Source organism: Syzygium oleosum, unplaced genomic scaffold (assembly GCF_021117445.2).
Source record: "Syzygium oleosum isolate NSW1041296 unplaced genomic scaffold, Sole_v2.1 Sole_v2.34, whole genome shotgun sequence".
Taxonomy (NCBI): domain Eukaryota; kingdom Viridiplantae; phylum Streptophyta; class Magnoliopsida; order Myrtales; family Myrtaceae; genus Syzygium; species Syzygium oleosum.
The window spans coordinates 1,279,049-1,299,985 of record NW_026607518.1 but is presented as its reverse complement, the minus strand read 5'-3'; the positions used below and the strand labels follow the sequence as shown (position 1 = coordinate 1,299,985).

The following is a 20,937-nucleotide window of genomic DNA, read 5'->3' as shown; positions in this document are numbered from 1 at the left end:
TCACGAAACGGGGTGTCGTATGGTTTCGTACTCATGTTGTGGCGTCACGGGACGAGTTCGGCTTGGTACGGGTTTACATTGAGGCGTGTAGATCCGGGCCAAGTTCGGCTCCGAGCCGGCACTCGACGTGGCGGACCGAGTCACGTACCCTCGACCGTGACTCACATGTTAGGCGAATGTCATAGAGATCATGATTACACAAGAACGGCATGCCTTTGGGCTCGATTGCATGGACTAATGAAATCAAGATAATAAACCGGCTTGTGTGACTCATGATGTGTGATCACTACAGGAAAAAAGAAGACCGTCGCGTTGGCGGCGATGCCTCGGTAAACTAGTGCCGGGATGCCCTAGTTGAGCTAGGATGCCTGGGTTGAGCCTGGATGCCTCGGTAAACTAGTGCCGGGATGCCCTAGTTGAGCGAGAATGCCTTGGTTGAGCTCGGATGCCTCGAGTGAGCTAGCCTCGGGATGTCTCGATTGAGCCGGGATGCCTCGGTTTAGCCGGGATGCCCTGGTTGAGGCAGGATGACTGTAAATGATTCTTATATATGTGCCAATATGTGATAAATGAATTCTATATGTGTGCCGGGATGTGCATTTACAGGTGAGTTTCCATGTAAACATAGCAAGGGCAAGGTTAAAGTCTTTGCTATTGATTTGCCATCGACATAAGATGGGGAAAGTATTTGTATGCGTTAGTACAACGATGAGGCATTATCCTGCACGAGTATTAGTGAATTTACTCATTGAGTCTCCCCGACTCATCCCCCGTTGTTTCCCTTTTTCAGGTCCGTGAGATGAAGGACGACATAGAGGAGCTAGGATTAACCTCGGCTTCCGCTTGTAATATGATTTGTACGAGAAACGGCCAGTGGAAAAAGGGCTTGTAAAAATCTGTTTAAGTGAAATGGAGATAGCATGTTATGCCTGTTGTGCTTTCCTTGATTTCAAGCTGTTATATAAGGTTTTCTCATGATGCTGTTTGTCTTAATCCCGCTGTTTGATTTGAATATGATTGTCCCGAAATTATGCTTCCGCTTGTGTTTAAAGAAAGATAACAATAAACGGGACGTCACAAAGTAAGCCTCAAGTTAAGGTCTTGGCCGGGATGTGACCGAGGTGAGGTAAGGGTGTTACACTACTGGTGAGGAACCACTAGGCAAATTTAAAGTCCTACAGGCAAGGAGCCCCTAGGTAATTTCCAAAGTCCTACAGGCGAGGAGCCCCTAGGCAAATTCAAGTCTTACAGGCAAGGAGCCCTTAGGCAAATTCAAGTCCTACTGATAAGGAACCACTAGGGAAATTCAAAGTCCTATAGGCGAGGAGCCCCAAGGCAAATTCAAGTCTTACTGGTGAGGAACCGCTAGGCAAATTCAAGTCCTACAAGCGAGGAGCCCCTAGGCAAATTCAAGTCCTACTGGTGAGGAACCACTAGGCAAATTCAAGTCCTACAGGCGAGGAGCCCCTAGGCAAATTCAAGTCCTACTGGCGAGGAGCCCCTAGGCAAATTCAAGTCCTACTGGTGAGGAACCACTAGGCAAATTCAAATCCTACATGCGAGGAGCCCCTAGGCAAATTCAAGTTATACTGGTGAGGAACCACTAGGCAAATTCAAGTCCTACTGGTGAAGAATTACTAGGCAAATTCAAGTCTTACAGGCGAGGAGCCCCTAGGCAAATTTAAAGTCCTACAGGCGAGGAGCCCCTAGGCAAATTCAAGTCCTACTAGTGAGGAGCCACTAGGCAAATTCAAGTCCTACTGGTGAGGAACCACTAGACAAATTCAAGTTCTACTGATGAGGAACCACTAGGCAATTTCCAAAGTCCTACAGGCGAAGAGCCCCTAGGCAATTTCCAAAGTCCTACTAACGAGGAGTCACTAGGCAAAGTTTAAAGTCCTACTGGTGAGGAACCACTAGGCAAATTTTCAATTCCTCAGGCGATTAGGGGTGAGCACAGTTCTAAGGTAGAACCAAGAACCGAAGAACCGAAGAACCGAACCGGCGGGTCCGGTTTGGTTCCCGATTCCAAGGTGGTAGGTTCCGGTTCCTGGTTCCAAATTTTTAGGAACCGGGGAGCCGGAACCGAAATCAAAACCGGTTTACTTTACTCTGTAAAAACCCTATCTTTTGTTAGTTTCTTGTTTCTTCCCCATATTTCCCCTCGCTCGGTCCTCCTTTAGTCTGCTCTCTCTCGCACTCCCCACACCCACGACTCGACGAGCTTGTCTCTCCTCTCTCCGTTCGGCGTCGCCTCGGCTCTTCCTCTGTCTTCATCAACCGCACCCAGCAGAGGAGCTCCGCTGCGGTGGCGCCGGCCGCGAAGGCGGGCTACGGTGGTGCGCAGCGGCAGATTGGGGGCGGTGGCAACAAGAACAGGGGCAGCAACAATGGGAATAGGAGGGTGGTCAACGACGATAACGATTTGGACGTCGAGATGCTGAGCATCTCGAGCGGGGACGAGGATTCTGCTAAGGATCGCTTGGTTCGAGGGCCAGAGGTAGCGTGAGTGGTGGTTCGAGGCCCGGGAGGGACGACGACAGAGCGTGGGATGGCGAAGAACCTGATTACCGGAGGCGCGTGGACGAAGACGAGGTGAGTTCGAGATAGTAAACCAAAGGAGAAAGGGAGAAGTTTCAAAGCACGACAAGAACGAGGGACAGAGAAGGGTCTTCCATGTCCGCTTCGGTTCCAGGGTATGTCCAAGTCAACGTCTCTCTCTCTCTCTCTTTGCAAAGCCCTTGTTAGTTTGCATCACTGTTACGCACTTGCACAATATGAACTTCATGCGCTGTGTTAAGGGGAGAAGAAGAAGAGAGATTGATTGTTGAAGCTCGATCGAGGGAGAAAGAGAAATAGAAAGGATCGTCTTTGGGTGCGGAAATATTACCTTTTCTTGTTTTTTCGTTGACCCTTTTTCTTATCGTTGTCGTTGTGATCGATAGAGAGTAGCGAGAACAAGAAAGATGGTATTGGTGTTGGCATTGGGGGATCTGCACATACTGCACAAGGCGCCTGATCTGCCCGCCAAGTTCAAGTCCATGCTCGTCCCTGGCAAGATCCAGCACATCATCTGCACTGGCAATTTATGTATCAAAGTGGGTCCCTTTATCCTTCTCTTGTTGTTGTTGTTGATTGAATTCCCCGACCCATTTGCGATCGTGATCTTATTTGGATTTCTTTTAGCAATTTCGCGTTGACTCGGTCGATGTTGTCTTTGTTTTCTTTTTCATTTTTGGCTACAGCTCCCATGAGGTGATGTAGCGATGGCATTTTTTGATTCATTGTTGTTTTCATTTGATGTCATTTTAGTCTATGCCCTCTAGCATATTGTGGGGTTTTTTTGTTTTGGCAGGGGGGTTGGGGGTTACAAGCATTGTTCTGTTGGTGATTTTTCCTTTCCTTATTTTTGGCCTCACTTATGGGGCCTTACCTTGCGGCTCATGGATGCAGTTGAAAGTTTTGTTTTAATCACTAGATTGGTGTATTCTTGGCACTCCGCGGTTCAGCCTTTTTTTCTGAGAGAGGAGGCTTTTAGATTGATGACCTTAAGTGCCCCATTGTGCAATTACCGGTTGTCTTGCAAATTTCTTTGATTTGTGGAAATTGACAATGTTCTTCGTCACTTTTGCTGTGCAGTTGCTGTGTCAAGGTTTCTTGCTTGTGTTACAAATGACAGTTCACTTACATGCGAGTTGCAAGTAGAGCTCTGTTGGGCATGCTATATGATAGGAATGTGTCTTATCTATCATATCCTCCATTGTTTCCACTAAATTCTAATAAAATAACACTTTGGAAAGAACAGTCTTAGGTGCTGCCTGTAGTATGAAGGATTCTTGCTTTTATTTTCGTTTTGTTTAATTCAAAATGAAATTAAAAAAAGAACCTGTTGGAACCTGGAACTGACCCTAGAACCTATGACAAGGTAGGTTTCAGGTTCCACATTCCGATGGGTAGGTTTTAGGTTTCTCATTTTGAGGAACCTGTACCCGAGGATAGGTTCCAGGTTCCAGGCGGAATCTACTCGGAACCTGGAACTGCTCACCCCTACAGGCGATGAGCCTTATGTGTTCATGGTTCGTGGGTTTATCCTTAAATCACGAAATCAGAATAATCATCATAATCATCACCGCCATCAATTTATACTCTTAGATAAGCAACAAAGAGACGCTCACAAATAGGTAAGTTTCTCTCCCTCGATCATTAAGAACCTTTCAAAATGTGTTCTGAAAAGAAAACCATTGGATTGGATCACGAATTTTAAAAGCAAGATCCCTAATCAGTTGTTGTGAAATTTTCATCTTATCTTATTCATTGAGTCGACTAAAAAATTCAGGTGTCACATTGTCTTTCAGATAAATCTCTAACGAGCTCACTCTCAAAGAGGGGCAGCTGTTGACACCTGATTTTTAGCTCATTTTTTTTATATTTTCAAAAATCTCAAAATCAGGATTAGGAATCTTGGCCAAGCCTAGAAACCTACTTCTAAACCAAAAACAATTTTTTTAGCATTTTCCTGCATTTTCCTTTAATTTCTTTTAGTCAAAATAAGTGAGAAAATCAAGAAAAATAGCAAATGGAATCATAAAATTCCATAAAAATAGTCATTAGTCTTATTTTAAATCCAATTTCATTAATAAATCATCAATTTTGAAAAATTTCAATTGGGTATGTGTTTTTCCCAAAATTGGGCAAAATCAAACCCGAATTGAACCAAAAATGCAATTAAATCTTTTCTAGTCATTGTTAAGTCATAGTGTCTTCACAACAAATGATTTTGGGACCTTGAATTACATAATGGTCAGTTCAATTGCACAATTTGTCAAAGAAATCAGAAAACCCCAAAATTCAATTAAAAATTAGAAATTTTGAGTCCAAATTGGGAATCGTGCCCAATACGAAATTGTCGAACCATGAGACCATCATTTCTAAGGTTAATCATATGTGGGTAATTCAATTTTGGCACCAATTTTGTCTAATCAGGTCATTAAAATATTGAATTGAATAAAACCCTGATAACCCAAATACAAAAATTTAAAAATCTTGGACATGATTTTATCAAAAATTGGGAAACATTACATATTTGGATTCAAAATGTGATGAGGAATTCCATTTTGGGATTTAATTTGAAAAAAATCGATCGAAATTGGGCTCAATTCGAGCTTTTAATCAAAACCGGACTTTCTGGGTCGTCCCGACCCGACCCGACCCGAAAACCTGTTTTCCTTACCCGACTTGCCCCAAGGCATAATGAAACCCAGAAAAATCCAGTTATACCTGTGACTTTGCCGACTTACCTTGAACAATTGAACACGTGAAAATTAAGATGGCCAGCTGGAGAATCTCCAGCTGGCACCAGATATTCGATCCAACCGATCGGAAGTCGTTGGAATGAACTTTGGGCGGGAAAAATCAATGAACAAAAAGGGAAGAAAAAAATGAACAAAGCACAGAAGGTACTCAGGGAAATTCCAGAGAGAGAAAGGAAGACACAGAGAGAGAAATAGTGTGAGAGGTATGTCGAGGCCCCAAGGACCGAGCGATCGGCGTTTTTCCGGCAAGAAAAACGCCGGTAAATCGGCTCCAATTGAGGACTTCCACATCTGGTGAACCTATGACGAAACTGTTCATCGAGGTCTGAAAATGAGTATCGGTAGGTGTGCTTGAAGCCTCTCCGGCGAAGCTGAAACCTTCAGCTTGAAGTTCAAGTGTGAGTGAACAAGTTTACGGCATTTGATCAACTCGGAAAGCTTTTCTAATCCTCCGATCAAGTAGGTAAAGTTCAGTCTTCAACACTGATTTTTCCAGAATTCCAAAAAAATGCTTTGGTTTGTTCGGTCATGTTTCTCTATGATTTTATTATATTAGGTGTCTAAAACGTGTTCTAATCGTGTTTTGCTTTGTTTGATTGCGTTTTTTTATTGCAAAACATGCATAAAATGTCTCAGCTGTTACCAAAAACACCTCGCCGGAGCTTGAAGAACCTTCGCCAGAGTGTCCCCCGTGGCCAATGGCCACCCGAGTCAGTCTTCTTTGACCTTGTATGATGGTTTGATGTTTGTTTTGAGCAATCTAGACGGCTAGGGCGAGTAGAATCAGGACTTGAAGTTTTGAGGAGTTAATCTAGAATAGTTGCAAGATAGGTTTTTCCGACCGGCTTTTCGCCGGCCGCATTTCCAGAATGAAGCATCTTCAGCTGAACATTCTGGACCGATTCTGGATCACCGTAAATTCTTATTTGAAGAGGACTTGTCTTCTCGACAGCAATGTGTTCTTGTTCCATCGTCAAATTATCCAGATACTAGCCTAGAAATAGACACCATTGGCGATTCTTCAAATCCAGAACATTTGACAGAAGAATATGCAGAAAATTTTGAAAAGAGTCCTGCCTCCTCTTCCATAGGAGAAGCTAATACCCGGAATCAATTTGAGCAAATACAACCTAATCCACCTCGACGGTCCGGTCGTGCTACTCGACCACCTACATGGACCAAGGACTATGTATGTGCTGCTTCACCAGATATTCACTATCCAGTTTCCTCTTATGTTTCTTTTCATCGGCTGTCATCGGACCACACATGTTGTATTAGCCGAATTTCAGAAGAAAGAGAACCTTCCACATATGAAGAAGCAGCTACTGACCCACGTTGGCAAAAAGCAATGGAGGCAAAATTACATGCCCTGATGGAAAATAAAACTTGGGAAATCATACCATTGCCACCACTCCATAAATCAATTGGTTGCAAATGGGTTTACAAAATAAAGTACAAAGCAGATGGATCAGTTGACAGATATAAAGCTCGATTAGTAGCCAAAGGCTTCACACAAAGAGAGGGATTCGACTACCATGAGACTTTTTCTCCTGTAGCAAAAGACGTCACAGTTCGCTCTTTTCTGTCGATTGCTGCTTTTTGTGATTGGCCACTACATCAAATGGATGTTCACAATGCTTTCCCCCATGGTGATCTGGATGAAGAAATTTATATGGATCTTCCGCAGGGATTAAGGAGACAGGGGGAGTCTAGAGTATGTCGTCTCCATAAATCTCTTTATGGTCTCAAACAAGCTTCTCGATAGTGGTATGCTAAATTTACTACTGCGCTTATGACAGCTGGTTTCAGTCAGTCTCGACATGATTATGCTCTATTTACATGGACGAGAGGTACGTCATCTATTTATCTAATGATATATGTCGATGACATACTGATTATGGGGAACGATGATTCTGCTGTGAAAAGTCTGAAAGATTATCTGCATTCCACTTTTCATATTAAAGACTTAGGATCACCCAAATATTTCCTTGGAATTGAAATTGCCCGATCAGACCAGGGAATCTCTCTTAGCCAACGGAAATTTGTTTTGAAAATTATATCAGAAGCAGGTCTATCAGGATGCAAACCAGTTGTTATCCCTATCGAGGAGAACATCAAATTGACTACAGCTGAATATGATATGGGATTATTAGACAATGACCCATTACTCAAGGATCCATCAAGTTATCAAAGACTCGTCAGGAAACTCATCTATCTCACCATGACCAAACCTGGTATATGTTATGCAGTTCAGACACTCAGTCAATTCATGCATAGTCCGAAACAATCCCACATGAATGCAGCCTTGAAAGTCGTGAAGTACTTAAAGGGATGCCCAGGACTTGGAATTCTTCTTTCTAGAAAATGTAATATGGAAATGACAGCCTATTGTGACACGGATTATGCCACCTGTCCTATGAGCCGAAGGTCTATCACTGGATTCTGCATCAAAATAGAAGAATCATTGCTTTCATGGAAGACAAAGAAATAGTCTACCGTATCCTTATCATCAGCTGAAGTAGAATATCGAGCTATGGCCAAGACCGTATGTGAAATAGTATGGATACGAGGCCTTCTTTTGGACCTTGGGGTTAAAGTAAAAGGACCAACATTGTTGTTCTGCGACAATGATGCAGCACTTAAGCTTGCGGCAAATCCAATAGTGCATGAGAGAACAAAGCATATTGAAGTGGATTGTCACTTCACTCGAGACAAGATCCAAGAAGGAATAATCAAAACAAGAGGGATTGGAACCACAGAACAACTTGCGAATATCTTCACCAAACCTTTATGCCAAAGACAACACGCGTATCTACTGAGCAAGCTAAGTGTCTTGGACATATATAAGCCACCAGCTTGAGGGGGAGTGTTGGAAGATATGCCTGAATCAATCCAGATAATGATTGATACATTTAAATCATTTCGAGATTATAGTTGATTGAATGAATCAATCTAGGATTAGGATATATAAAAGATATTCTTTCCTCTTGTTGCACATATCTTGTATTATATATTAAGCATTGTACATGTAAACCTAGCAGTAACAGAAATACAATTCTTTCTTTGTTCTCATTTCTCTTCCTTCCCCTTTCGTGTGGTCCAACAACTAATCTATAAGCTGAGGACGATTGGTGGTGATGAGGAGATGATACAGGATAAAAAAAAAATCAAGCAAAAGGGTCGCCGGAGGCTCGTCGGCGCCTAGCTCAAACCGGCGGCCTCGAAAATGTTTAACCCAGAATGTGCCCACCAACTGCTCGACAAAATGCCGAAGAGAAAAAGACCAAAAACGGCACCGTTTTGGCACTGAACTCGTCGGAGAAGGTGACCGGCGCCGGCGCCGGCGATTCCCGGTTCGGCCATGCCGAACCGAGTTGAGCTGGCCGGGTTGGTCCGATTCATCATCCCGGCGGGAAAATTTAAATAAAAAAATAAAAAAAAATCCAATAAAAATTCAAAAAATTCAAAAAAAAATTCAAAAAAAATTCAAAAAACATTTAGACAAATACAAATGTTTTTTTAGAAATTCGGAAAGTTTCAGAAAAATAAAAAATTCATAAAGAATTTCAGAAAAATAGAAATTTCATAAAAAAATATAAAATTTTAGAAAATTCATGAAAATTCAAAAAAAAATTCAGAAAATTCATAAAAATTCAGAAAATACAAATAAAATGTGAAAAATTCAGAAAAATCTAAAAAAATTTGGAAAATTCGAAAATTCATAAAAATTTTCAGAAAATCATAAAAATCAATTCTCGGTTAATGAAATTCTCAGAATTCAATTTCCGATAAATAAAAAAAATCAAAAATTTTAAAAATTCACAGAATGGTTCAAAAACACTGTGGCCAACCTTAGAAAGTGAAATTTGAATTTTTGGAAGTGTCCAAGTGGTATTTTTAGAAAATCTCAAATTCAGGGGTTATAACCCCTAAAAAACCCTAAAATCCTAAAAATTACAAATCATGAAATAAATAAGCTTCTAGGGCTTTATTAGGGTTTAGATGCTTTGATTGATTTTCATTTTTAGAGACCATTTAAGATTGATTGAGATTGATTGCGCATTTAATTCTTGATTGATTTTTCTCACGATTGGAATGGATAGAATTAGTGGGTAAGCCTCGGAAACTTGCATGATATTTCAGAAATTGTATCATTCTTAGGTACCGAAAGGGCGTTAGGGATCTCGATTTGGGATTATTAGCGTAACCAAGTCTCCGTACTCAGAATCTTTGATTCGTAGAATCGTGGTATTTCTCCCATACCTCGATTAGGTTTTTAGTCTACCTACCAATAATGACTAGTGGCGACTTCAAAATTGAAAACTTAGACTAAATAGGAAACTACCATCCGCTGTCACATGACGTATGGTCTGGGAGAGACCCTTACACGAAAATACCTCCTTAGCGCGCAAATCCCAAACAAATAGCGCGGCACGACAGATAGGTTTTAAAACCAATCCAAGCTGTTTAAAAAAAGAAAATGTTTTCAAAAACTAAACTGGAGGAAGGTACCGAAAGGGCATTAGTTATCTAACTAATGTAACCAATTCCCCGAACTCATTTGAATCTCTAATTCGTAAGAGTAAGGCGATTCTCCCGTCACTTTGCTTGGGTTTCTAATCGACCCACCCTAAACTAATTTGTGGTAACTCCTAAATAAATCAATCTGCTTGTTAAAAAAAAATTTAAATCTTAAGTCGCGAGTTGGTATGGGCTTGGAAGAGTCCAAATTAAGTCTCTAGATTTAGACTTAACAATCCATTAGCCTTTTACCCTAAAACTGTTAGCGGCCCCACCATTCCATTCGAAAGATGGTGGCCACACCGCGGGGAGGTCGCGACAACCACATACCTAAATAGTGGCATTTTGTTATTAAACTTTTTTTCGCAATTAATGCAATTAAGCTTGTTAGATAACTCCGATTAGTTTTGACTTAATAGATTCAAGTAAACTAGAAATTGACTTATCTATTAGGTAAAAAAGGGGCTACTTAATTCATTCCATAATTTGAAAAAATTATCGATGGTAATTAAAATCTTTTCAACTAAATGGTTCGTACCTATCAATTATGGTCGCGATTCTATGTTTGGAAAGAAACTATAGATATTTAGTGAATGACGAACTTTGTCTTCCATTTAAACATGTAAGATTGTTAACACGTAAAGTAAGTTCTTAAGTTCTTAGCACTGATTTCTCAATTTTGTTAGATGGGCCTAAATGCACAAAATCAGTGCGTCCACGTGGATCGAATAAAGGCTCCTCTGATAGACGGTGGACTAGGCCTCCAATTTGAGATTACTTTGAATTGGAAACATAATCCAATCAGGAATCTGTCACGTACAATCAATCACTTACCCATGCAACTTTCTCAATTTTTTTTTCATTTAGCCATAAAGCAATATAAATATACTATTAAAAGGCGAGTACAAAAAGTTAACGCATGAACTCTTTGGTTTAACATAAAACATTAAGATGTTAAGTAAGTACATATCAACCCTTGAGGTCAGTTGAGCAACCAGACACCTAAAAGAAGCGCCAAGTCTGAGGGATTCTTCCCAAAATGGAACTATAGAACCGAAACTACCACCAAAAACAAGAAAACATGAACAAAAAAGTCTCCTTTTCATCGATTCGCCATTGCTGGATGAAGGAGGTATAATTAGGAATCCTGGATATATATCGACACTGCGAACAGACTATAGTAACACGTCCCATGATCCACCTCAATCAATGTGAATCTGGCCCTTACAACCGTTACTGAAGATGGAGACTTTGAACACATTATCTTCCCTATCAATGATCTCAAACACGCAGGCATTTCCTACACACAAATGAGTTTCTCTTGCAAATGCAGACCAACCAGCAGAGAACGACACTCCCTTTTATTCTTACATCTTAAGAGCTTCACTGGCCACAATCTGTTTGAATACCTAAGAGTTGCCGTTCCCTTGTTTTCTTGAATATGTTGCTTGATAAATCGATAGGGAACACTCTGCATATATGTTTGAACAACCAATTTATGCTGAAAGAAGGACAATGATGTAAGCATTCGCTCTTGGACAAAAAAAAACACAAGGCCATATTTGCGAGTTTCAGGAGCTTTTATCGACAGTCTTAAGAGGCTCATTAAAGCCATCGATCTTAACCCTCAATGTAAAGCATTTTCAAACAAATGAGTGCCCATTAATTGCCATTTTAGGTTGTCGATTCAAGTGACTGTCCATCCTTTCACTTGGATAGGGATGGAGCAGCTTGTCGAGGATATCCAAGTGAATGGATAGTCCTGACCTGATTAGTGATTACCGTCTTTTACTTCTGTTTTTTCTACTCCTCTTTTTCCCGATTCCTCGTCACTCCACCTTGGGGTGCCCTGCGATCACTCGAAGAACAATATAATGTCATATGGTTTCCAATACAAACCAAATTAACCAGGGAAAGCACAATATTGAGGCAAGATTCAGATAGTGATCGTAATCGAACTTGAGATGTGGCAATGATGGATTAGGCTCAAAGATTGTACCAGTTTCTTCAAATGACATTGCCGTATCACCTGTTTGAAGAAAGGATGCTCAGAATCAAATTCTCTGGCTAATTCAGGAGTAGTGAGAGGACGCGGAGGAGTAGGATCACAAAAATACCGGCTCAAGATGGTTCACTCTGCATTTACACTGTTTGTTTCTGCCTATAGTTAAAATGAGAACTTTAAGAGACATTACTGGTGTGAATGTTTCTTTAATTGACTATGAAGATCTTTAGCATAGAACTCATGTTATGCCAACTAGCCTAAAGTTTCACTTCAGCCAACGAAAATCAAGTACTTACCTGCACTACTGAAAATGTAGACTCTGAACACAACATCATCCCTATCGATTAGCTCGAACACACAGACATTTCCTACACGCAAGCGAGTTCCTCTCACAAATGCGTCCCAACCAGAAGAGAACGCTGCCCCATGGACTGAATGAGGATAGCTCCTCAGCTTCACCGGCCATGATCTGTCTGAATGCTTGAGAGTTGCGATTTCCTTGATTTCCAGAATGTGCTGCATGATGAAACTACGAGGAACATACTGCCCACGCACATGTTTGAACAACCCATGCTTGGAAAGAAAGAACCCAGCAAGCAAAATGTAAATCGATACAGTAGTTTTAATACCTCTAATCAACAGTCTTAACAGGACAAAAGTCAAAATGTTAGAGTCTCTGCTCATAGAACTAGCATGAGGGATCGAGGATCTTTGCCCTTTTAAACAAATAGCGATGGAGTAACCAAAAAAAAAAAAAAACAAATAGCGATGAACATATCCAAGGAAAACTATGTAGTTTCCTGCAGAAATCCAATCAGCTTAGGAAAAAGGCCAGAATAGTCATGAATTAAGCTCTTGATCTTACCACAGTATTCTTAATATAAGAGGGCAGCATCACCACCTTGAAAAAAGGATACTCGGAGTCCAATTTGCTAGCCAATTCAAAACTAGAGAGAGGCCACGGACTTGTAGAACCACCAAAAACCGGCTTAGAATGGCTAGCTCTGCTTCTAGACTGTCCGACCCCGTCTGTTCTTTAAAAGAAATGAAATATTTAGATTACGCCAAATTGGAACTTTTCATTAGTTGATTTACTTACCATGAACATATTTAGCACAGAATGGAAGAAAATTCAGTCATGGAAATCAAGATTTAGATAAGTTGACCAAACCAAAAATTCGCTTCTCTTCGCCTTAGAAGTTGTAACTACTTTACCAAAATAAGCATGACTGAAATCATTATGTCATCAGTCAACATAAACAAGCTTATCAAAAAGTTCTCAAGTACTTTGAAAAGAACTAACGAAGGAGAGAGCTCTGTAAGAAGAAACATGACTCATAAAATGACAAGACACACCTTCGAGATCTTGTGATGAGCAGCTTGGACTCGGCTGAGAACATGCCGAACGAGGTTCGACCCTCATTTTTTGACGAAGAGTGCAATCCTCCGAATCTTCAACTTCTACCACATCCTCCCTCTTTGGCAAGATAAATCCACTCCTGAGTTTCGATATGCTGCTCGACGAATAATTGATCTCCGAAGCGCTCTTATCGAATATTATCACATGAAAAGCGGAGTTTCCTTTATATTTGAAAACTACGAGGTGACCATGACCAACAGAGTAATGCTGCATAAATTCTCGCCACCCTTTCCACAACAACAACGCGCCGTTGTGACACTTTTCTATTCCTGTAGTCCAGGTCGAACTGCCCGGAACCTTGAGTGGCACCAAGCTCGAGAGATCCTTTCTATATCTTCCTACGAAACTTTTCAGAATTCCAGATTAAGAAAATCTGAAAAGTTATAGGTCCAGGACTCTAATTCATCAAAGTTAAACTGAAAGTGCAGGGAACAAAAGCAAGAACACTGCAAATTTTGCATTCTGTAACATGGAGATGAAAGATCGGTTTTTTTATTTTGGGGGGGTGTGGCGGGTTCGAAGATGTAAGATCAGTTTGAACGCAAGCAGGGTGTCAGCGGGCAACTGCGAAATGAGTTTTAGTTAAAGTTGCTTCATTTGACGAGAGTAAAGCTAGAGAGACCCAACGCCTTTGTCCACACTATCCTTAGCCAACCAATCTTCAATTCAATGTGAAAAAACCGGTTTTTATTTAGGATAATTGCAAAAAAAAACACTTTTTCTTCAAGCGCATAGAAAGTTTTCCAGATTGATGTACACAGCAAGAGGGCGACAACTATAAATCATGAGAGAAACTCTGCTGACACTTGAGTTGAATCATAAGAAGCAGACTGCGAAAATGAGGAACCTACGAGCTTCCCAAATTCAAGGGTGTCGGAGAGAATGATCTTGAAGAAGTGAAGACTCTCAAGACGAGGTCCAGTCGCGATCTCTGGCTCGACACCTCCATCTTCTCTTAGGTGACGGCGACCGCAAGCCATATAAGTAGTGTCCCAGGAGTCACTGAAGGAGAAGATGGAGAAGGAGAAGAAGAAGAAGAAGAAAGGTGGTTTTGTGCAATTTGCCTTTGTTCTGGATGCAAATCTTCTTAAAGAAGACTCTTAGGTAGCGAATGATAACCATTCTGTTCCGGAATGAGTTCCTGAACCAGAAATAGATTTTTCTATTTCTGATTCCTGGATGAGTTTCTGAGAAAAAAAATCCGTTTGATAATGACAAAAAATTTATATTTCTAGAACAGAAACCCGTTTGATAACAGCACAAAATTTCTATTTCCTGAAATAAAAACCCTTTTGATAAACAACAGAAAATTCTATTTCCAGGAAAAAAAATCTATTTTTTAGAAATGGAATAAAAATAATAAAAAAAATCCGAAAAATTCATAAAAATCTTTAAAAAAATTCAGAAAATCCCAAAAAATTGAAAAATTCCAGAAAAAATCATCAAAATGTCGAGAAAATAAAAAAAATTTAGATTTCGGAAAAATAGGAAATTTGTTGAATTTTTTCAAAAAAAATCAAGAAATCAAAAATTTCAAAACTTCACAGAATTACTTAGAATACCTGTGGCCACTCACTTTTAGTGAAATTTAAATTTTTTTAGGTGCCCAAAAAAAATCAAAAAATCAGAAATTTCAAAACTTCACAGAATAGTTTAGAATACATGTGGCCACCCACTTTGAGTGAAATTTAAATTTTTTAAGATGCCCAAAAAAATTCAAAAACTCAAAAATTTCAAAACTTTACTGAGAATGGCTTAGAATACATGGCCACACCACTTTGAGTGAAATTTTAATTTTGGAGGTGAAAAAAAGCAAAAATAAAAAATTTCAAAACTTCACAGAATGACTTAGAATACATGTGGCCATCCACTTTGAGTGAAATTTAAATTTTTAGGTGAAAAAAACATAAAAAATCAAAAATTTCAAAACTTCACGGAATGACTTACAATACCTCTAGCCACCCACTTTGAGTAAAATTTAATTTTTTTTAGATGCCCAAATGGTATTTTTGATTTTTTTTTTTTGGTTTCTAAAGAAAATTAAATTTCACTCAAAGTGGATGGCTACATGTATTCTAAGCCACTCTGTGAAGTTTTGAAAATTTTTCTTTATTGTTTATTTTTATTTTTTTTTCGACACCTAAAAAAAATTAAATTTCACTCAAAGTGGGTGGCCACAGGTATTCTAAGCAATTATGTGAATTTTTTTTTTATTTTTTTCGGCACCTAAAAAAATTTAAATTTCGCTTAAAGTGGATGGCCACAGGTATTCTAAGCCATTTTGTGAAGTTTTGAAATTTTTTTTTATTTTTTTAGGCACCTAAAAAAATAAAATTTCGCTCAAAGTGGGTGGCCACAGGTATTTTAAGCCATTCTGTAAAGTTTTGAAATTTTTACTTTTTTGCTTATTTTTATTTTTTTTGGCATATAAAAAAATTTAAATTTCACTCAAAGTGGGTGGCCACATGTATTTTAAGCTATTCTGTGAAGTTTTGAAATTTTTTATTTTTTTTGGTACCTAAAAAAATTTAAATTTCACTCAAAGTGGATGGTCACAAGTATTTTAAGCCATTCTGTGAAGTTTTGAAATTTTTGAATTTTTGCTTTGTTTTATTTTTTTCGGACCTAAAAAATAAAATTTCGCTCAATCGCAAAATTGTGCGTATTCTAAGATATTCCATGAAGTTTTTAAATTTTAGAATTTTTATTATTTATTATTTTTTTGGCAACTAAAAAATTAAATTTTCTTTCAAAGTGGTCATGGTTTTCTAAGCCATTTTGTGAATTTTTTATTATTTATTTTTATTTATGTTTTTCGATACCTAAAAAAAATTAAAATTTCACTGAAAGTGGGTAGCAACAGATTCTAAACCATTATATTAAGTTTTGAAAATTTTAATTTTTTGCTTTTTTTTCTCACCTCAAAGATCGTGACTTCCATATGAATATGTGTGTTGAAGAAAATGAATTCCTCATAAATGGTTTTCACTTTTGTTCCAGAAATGAAAAACCAACTTTTTTTTAATTCTCATTTCTGGTTTCAGAATCAGTTTTGGAAGCAAACTTGTCCCGAAAATAGAAAAATGAAATTGCGTTCTCAAACGGGTTTCCATTCAAACCGATTCTGAACAAAACCAGGTTCCTGACGCAACTGAATGGTTTTCATGCAAAGACCTTACCTTGATCGATTGCATCTGTTTGACAGACCCAAAAAAAAAATGTACTGTTTGAATAATTTTATAAGGTCTAATGAAAGAGAAAATATTGGGTGAGTGGAATACTCCACGTCAGCAATATACAACTCCATTGGGTGCGTGACACGTGGCAAGCGGGCCCACAAATCAGATTTATTAAAAAATCTGACTATTTCCCTTCTTTCTTCCATCCTCCGTTAACCCTCCGTCATCTCACCTCCTCTACTGCTCAAATATACGCTTTTCCCCCGGTTTCTCTCTCCCTTGCTCGTCCCGCTCAAAATTCCTCCCGTTCGCAACCTCCTCTTCCTTCCTCCGCGACTTCACCTCCTTTGATCGTGAACCCGCCGCGCCCGCCGGTTGCCTCCGCCTTCCCTTCCAGAAAACCCATCTGCTCTCTCTCTCTCTCCTCCGCGAATTGCCGCTCTTTTTGTGAAACGCGCCTCCGCCTCTGCCGCTTGCCTTCGCCGTCGCCTCTCGGAGCCCGTCGGTGGCTCAGATCCCGACCACGGGGCCGCCTCCACCTACGTCGTCGCCTCCGAAGCCCCCATTGGCGATTCGTCCTCTGCCCCTCTCTCTCTGTCCCAAGAAACGGCACCGCTTCGCTCTCTGTGACGAACCGCGCCTCCGCCGTTGCCTCCCGAAGCCCCTTTGGCGATCTCGGGCTCCGACTCGCCCTCTGCGTTGCCTCCGAAGCCCCATTCTCAGGTTAGGGTTTTATATGACTTGAACTTATTCTCGTCGTTTTTGCCCTAACGTGAAGATCGGTGGCTCAGATCCGACCACGCGGCCGCCTCCGCCTACGCCGTCGCCTCTGAAGCCCCCATTGGCGATTCGTCCTCTGCCCCTCTCTCTCTGTCCAGAGAAATGGCTCTGCTCGGCTCTCGAAGCTGGCGCTGGTGGTGGTGATGGAGGGGTTGAGGTGTGCAAGTGTGACAATCGTGGCGCGGGCCGAAGCTCCATGCCCGCCAACAAGTCGAAGTACACATGAGTCCGATCGACGCATAGCGTGAGCTTTCTAGTTCGTTTGAGTGTGTGCTGGTTCGTGGAGTTTCTTGAATCAGGAGCGTATTCACAGGAGAATTTGATTGATTGCGTGAAAGTGCAAAAGAAGCAATTTGGCAATGAATTTCTCAGCTGTTATGCTAATATTATCCTCTCATCTTCTTTATAGCCACAATTATGAAATGTTATATTCTTGCATTGTGATCTTGATCGCTACTTCAACCTTGTTTCAACTTGCGACCCTTGATCCTCTCCAATATATAGTCCGGCTACTAAAATGTTTGGCATCTTTGGAAATGCCTTGTTTGGCAACTTGATTTGTATGCATAGTAAGATCATTCCAAATGTATGGATACTGGCAATATAAATGAAACTATTAACTGTCGTTTTTCCTTCTATTGTGTCTTGCAGGTAGGTTTGAGGGTTGAACATCCTCAAGAACTAATAAATAGCATACAGGTTGGTGATGCACTTCCCTTTGCTAGTGTAAATTTATGGAAGTTCTCTTGATTTTCTGGGACTAGATCAATCGTGGTTTAAATTAAGCCCTTGGTGAAGATAGAAATAATAGGGGTTGGCTTCTTTTCTTCCTTATCTCTCGGGTAGAATTAAGAGTTGACTATGGTTTCAAATCGAGCAGTATGATGGATCATCTATGGGCAAACGTAGTAGTCTTTTGTTTCTGTAAATTCTTCTAGGTTTCTCTAGCGCTAATTGGAGCTGGTGGTGTCTTCTTATTCTCTACATTTTGACAGTTTCATTTGCTAGCAGCACTCACTTTATTTCTTCTTGAGCTACTGACCAGTTCCAATCATAAATTCATTACAGGTAATTTCAAAATTATGCAAGCAGCCAATCATTGTTTATATTCCAGAGCATGAGGTGAGTTTTTTTTCTCGACTTACATGGTCTTTCACATTTGTTGGATGGTAGAGCAGATTGAATTTAGAAACCATTTATCGCCAAAAAAAATTCCTGAAACCGAGCAATTGTATTTCCAAATTCTCCTTTTAATTGGAGATTGCAATATATAATAGTGTCATGGAAGTAAGTACTTATCAGCTTAAGTTGGTACTCTAATTTGTCATGGAAGTAATATAATGGTTTAGATAGGAACAGCAAAATCTAGAGTGCTTGTACTGATCTCATTGACATTGAAAAGTGACTAATTCTGCCATTTTCAGCTGACTAAAAGTTATTATGGATAAATAACTCAAGCATATTCCTCGGTCCTTGGAGAGGACTTGGAATTGGTTTCCTGATAAAAGTGGAAAAAGGATTATAAAAACAATCAGCTTCCATTATGGTAATTTCTAATAGTTTTCATGCTGTACCACCAATCAGTCACTCTGTTGTGACTAGATCAGTCGTGGTTAGGGTAAATTTATGGAAGTTCTCTTGATTTTCTAGGACTATGATATCCCTAATAGCATTGAAAATGGGAAAAAATCTCCTATCACCTTTTATATTTGTTAGAAGGGATAACTGCATCAGAAATGAGCTTTTTTTATACAATGTCGAGTCAGCTCTTTAGTTTTGATTGTTCAATTAGGTTATCGATGAAGTTAAAAGTTTCCAATTGAGGTTCTCTAGGTAAATCCACGAGAGACTCTTAAAAGAATCCTGTGTTTTTTGCTTGGGAAAAAATATCCTGTCATGCCTGGAGCAGAATGGTATCCGCATGTCCTCTTCTCTCATTCTGTCTTCCCTTTCTTTGTTCTCCAAGCAATGTTATGGAATCAGTTACCTCTCAAAATTTGTTAGGCCAGCCATCCCTCCACTTTCCACATCTGCTTCCCTGAAATTGGTCTATTTGCCACTGTCATTTTCCAGCCCATGCTATGGTGCTGCTAAACCTTTGACTTCAGCAGGGGATGTTTAGGCTTGGGCTGGAGTTATTGGGAAGAATGAGGAATGGAGTTTGAATCAATAGAAGATTGTGAGATTGGAGGTTTTTCTACTTAAGGAAGAGTTGTTTGTGGGAAGGAGATTTTGACATTAGTGAGTGATAGGGAGATGAAGCAAGATGACCATACCACAAATGGATAGGTGTACAGAAAGTGACAGTGGAGAGATGGGAGAGTAAATCTATGTTCAGGAATCTTTCATCTTTGATTTATGTCTTAGAGATTGCTCAAACGGGAAACTACTAGGAGAAAAATAACACAAAGAGAGAAGAAATGAGGGAGATGGTGCATGCTTCTTGAAGGATGCTCATTTTGGATCTCAGTTGTTAAAAGTAGATCAAATGTGGGATGAATGGGACAAATCTGGGAGGATGGTGCTGTCAATTTGACTATATGTGGTGGCAACAATTTTGAAAATTATAAAGGCTTTGGTATTGAGTGTGGTTAACCGTGTGGAGTTACTAATGCACCACGTTGGTACTTTTGTCATGCCGCACAATGTTAGTATGATTTTTCCATCATATCTAACTTTATGCTGGTGGTAGTAGATTTCGTTTTGATTTTTCGCAATATTCATAGGAGTAAATTGTATTCCTTGCATAATTTAGTATTTCTAGTGAAATAATTCTTTTTCTCAAGGATATCATGGGGTTGATTTTATACTTTATAGTACTCAAAATTGGCATTGGAAGTCCGTGGTGGAGGTGGAAAAGTACTAGTGGCAGATTACAAGATTGCCAAGCATGTCAGGGGTGAGGATGTTGATTCTTCCCCAAGTTTAGGGACAAACCGTGCTTGCTACTTCTTCTGCATGTGTCCTGGCAGACAGGTAATAGACATCTTATTTTGTTGAAAGGATGGTTGGTTTGTTTCGTCTTCACGGAATTGGATTTTTGCCTCATTTGGAGTCAATGTGATATGTGAATGTTAGGGATTTTGGAATGACAACAACGTCCGTGAAAGTATAGTTGATCCTGAAAATTGTGTATAGAATGTGGCATTCTGTGGTACACATGGTGATTGATTTGCTGGTTTTTTAATAGCTTGTCTGGATACTTCATTTAGACACAATGGATTAATGCACAAGATATGAACTTTCTTTGAATCTTTTTTCTCTAGACATGAAACTATCTAACCAATGAGGGAAAGACATAAGTCCATGATACCCCATTGAGATGATTTTTTCTGTTTGGCAGTAAGTAAGAGATAAAACCCAATAACGGTTAAACCCCATCGAGATGATTTTTCTCATTCGTTATTGATGATGATGTGGAGTTTAGAAATTACATTGGGTCCAGAATGCATGAACTCATGCATTTATTGAACATGATTAGTTTTGTTTCAAGCTAGCAAAATTACAAGCTCTATTATACTAGACTGAAAATGTATTTATGTATCATAGGTGGATTCTAAATCGATTCCCTTGTCTAAATTGAACAGGGACCTGATAAGAAGCCAGCAGCAGCACCACCGGCTACAGCACTTGCAGCCGAGTAAGTATATGCAACAAAATGGGCAGATTTCTCTTTATCCACAGTTGGATTTATCTGAGAGAATTTTATTTGGCTTTCAG

General features: G+C 39.7%; 2 long non-coding RNA genes and 1 pseudogene across 3 annotated transcripts; 2 read left to right on the top strand and 1 right to left on the bottom strand.

Moving 5' to 3' along the window:
• Positions 1-2,106: 2,106 nt before the first annotated feature.
• Positions 2,107-3,625, top strand: LOC130135570 (uncharacterized). Its single transcript, XR_008814873.1, has 3 exons — positions 2,107-2,696; positions 2,802-2,875; positions 2,946-3,625. It is a non-coding gene; the product is annotated as an uncharacterized LOC130135570 (long non-coding RNA).
• Positions 3,626-11,035: 7,410 nt separating this feature from the next.
• Positions 11,036-14,238, bottom strand: LOC115692664 (B3 domain-containing transcription factor VRN1-like; annotated as a pseudogene).
• Positions 14,239-16,671: 2,433 nt separating this feature from the next.
• Positions 16,672-20,215, top strand: LOC130135568 (uncharacterized). Of its 2 annotated transcripts, none has more exons than XR_008814869.1 (5): positions 16,672-17,160; positions 17,316-17,461; positions 17,869-17,916; positions 18,286-18,339; positions 20,035-20,215. It is a non-coding gene; the product is annotated as an uncharacterized LOC130135568 (long non-coding RNA). The 2 variants fall into 2 exon arrangements; XR_008814870.1 differs by having other exon boundaries at positions 20,004-20,215.
• The last annotated feature ends 722 nt before the right edge of the window (positions 20,216-20,937 follow it).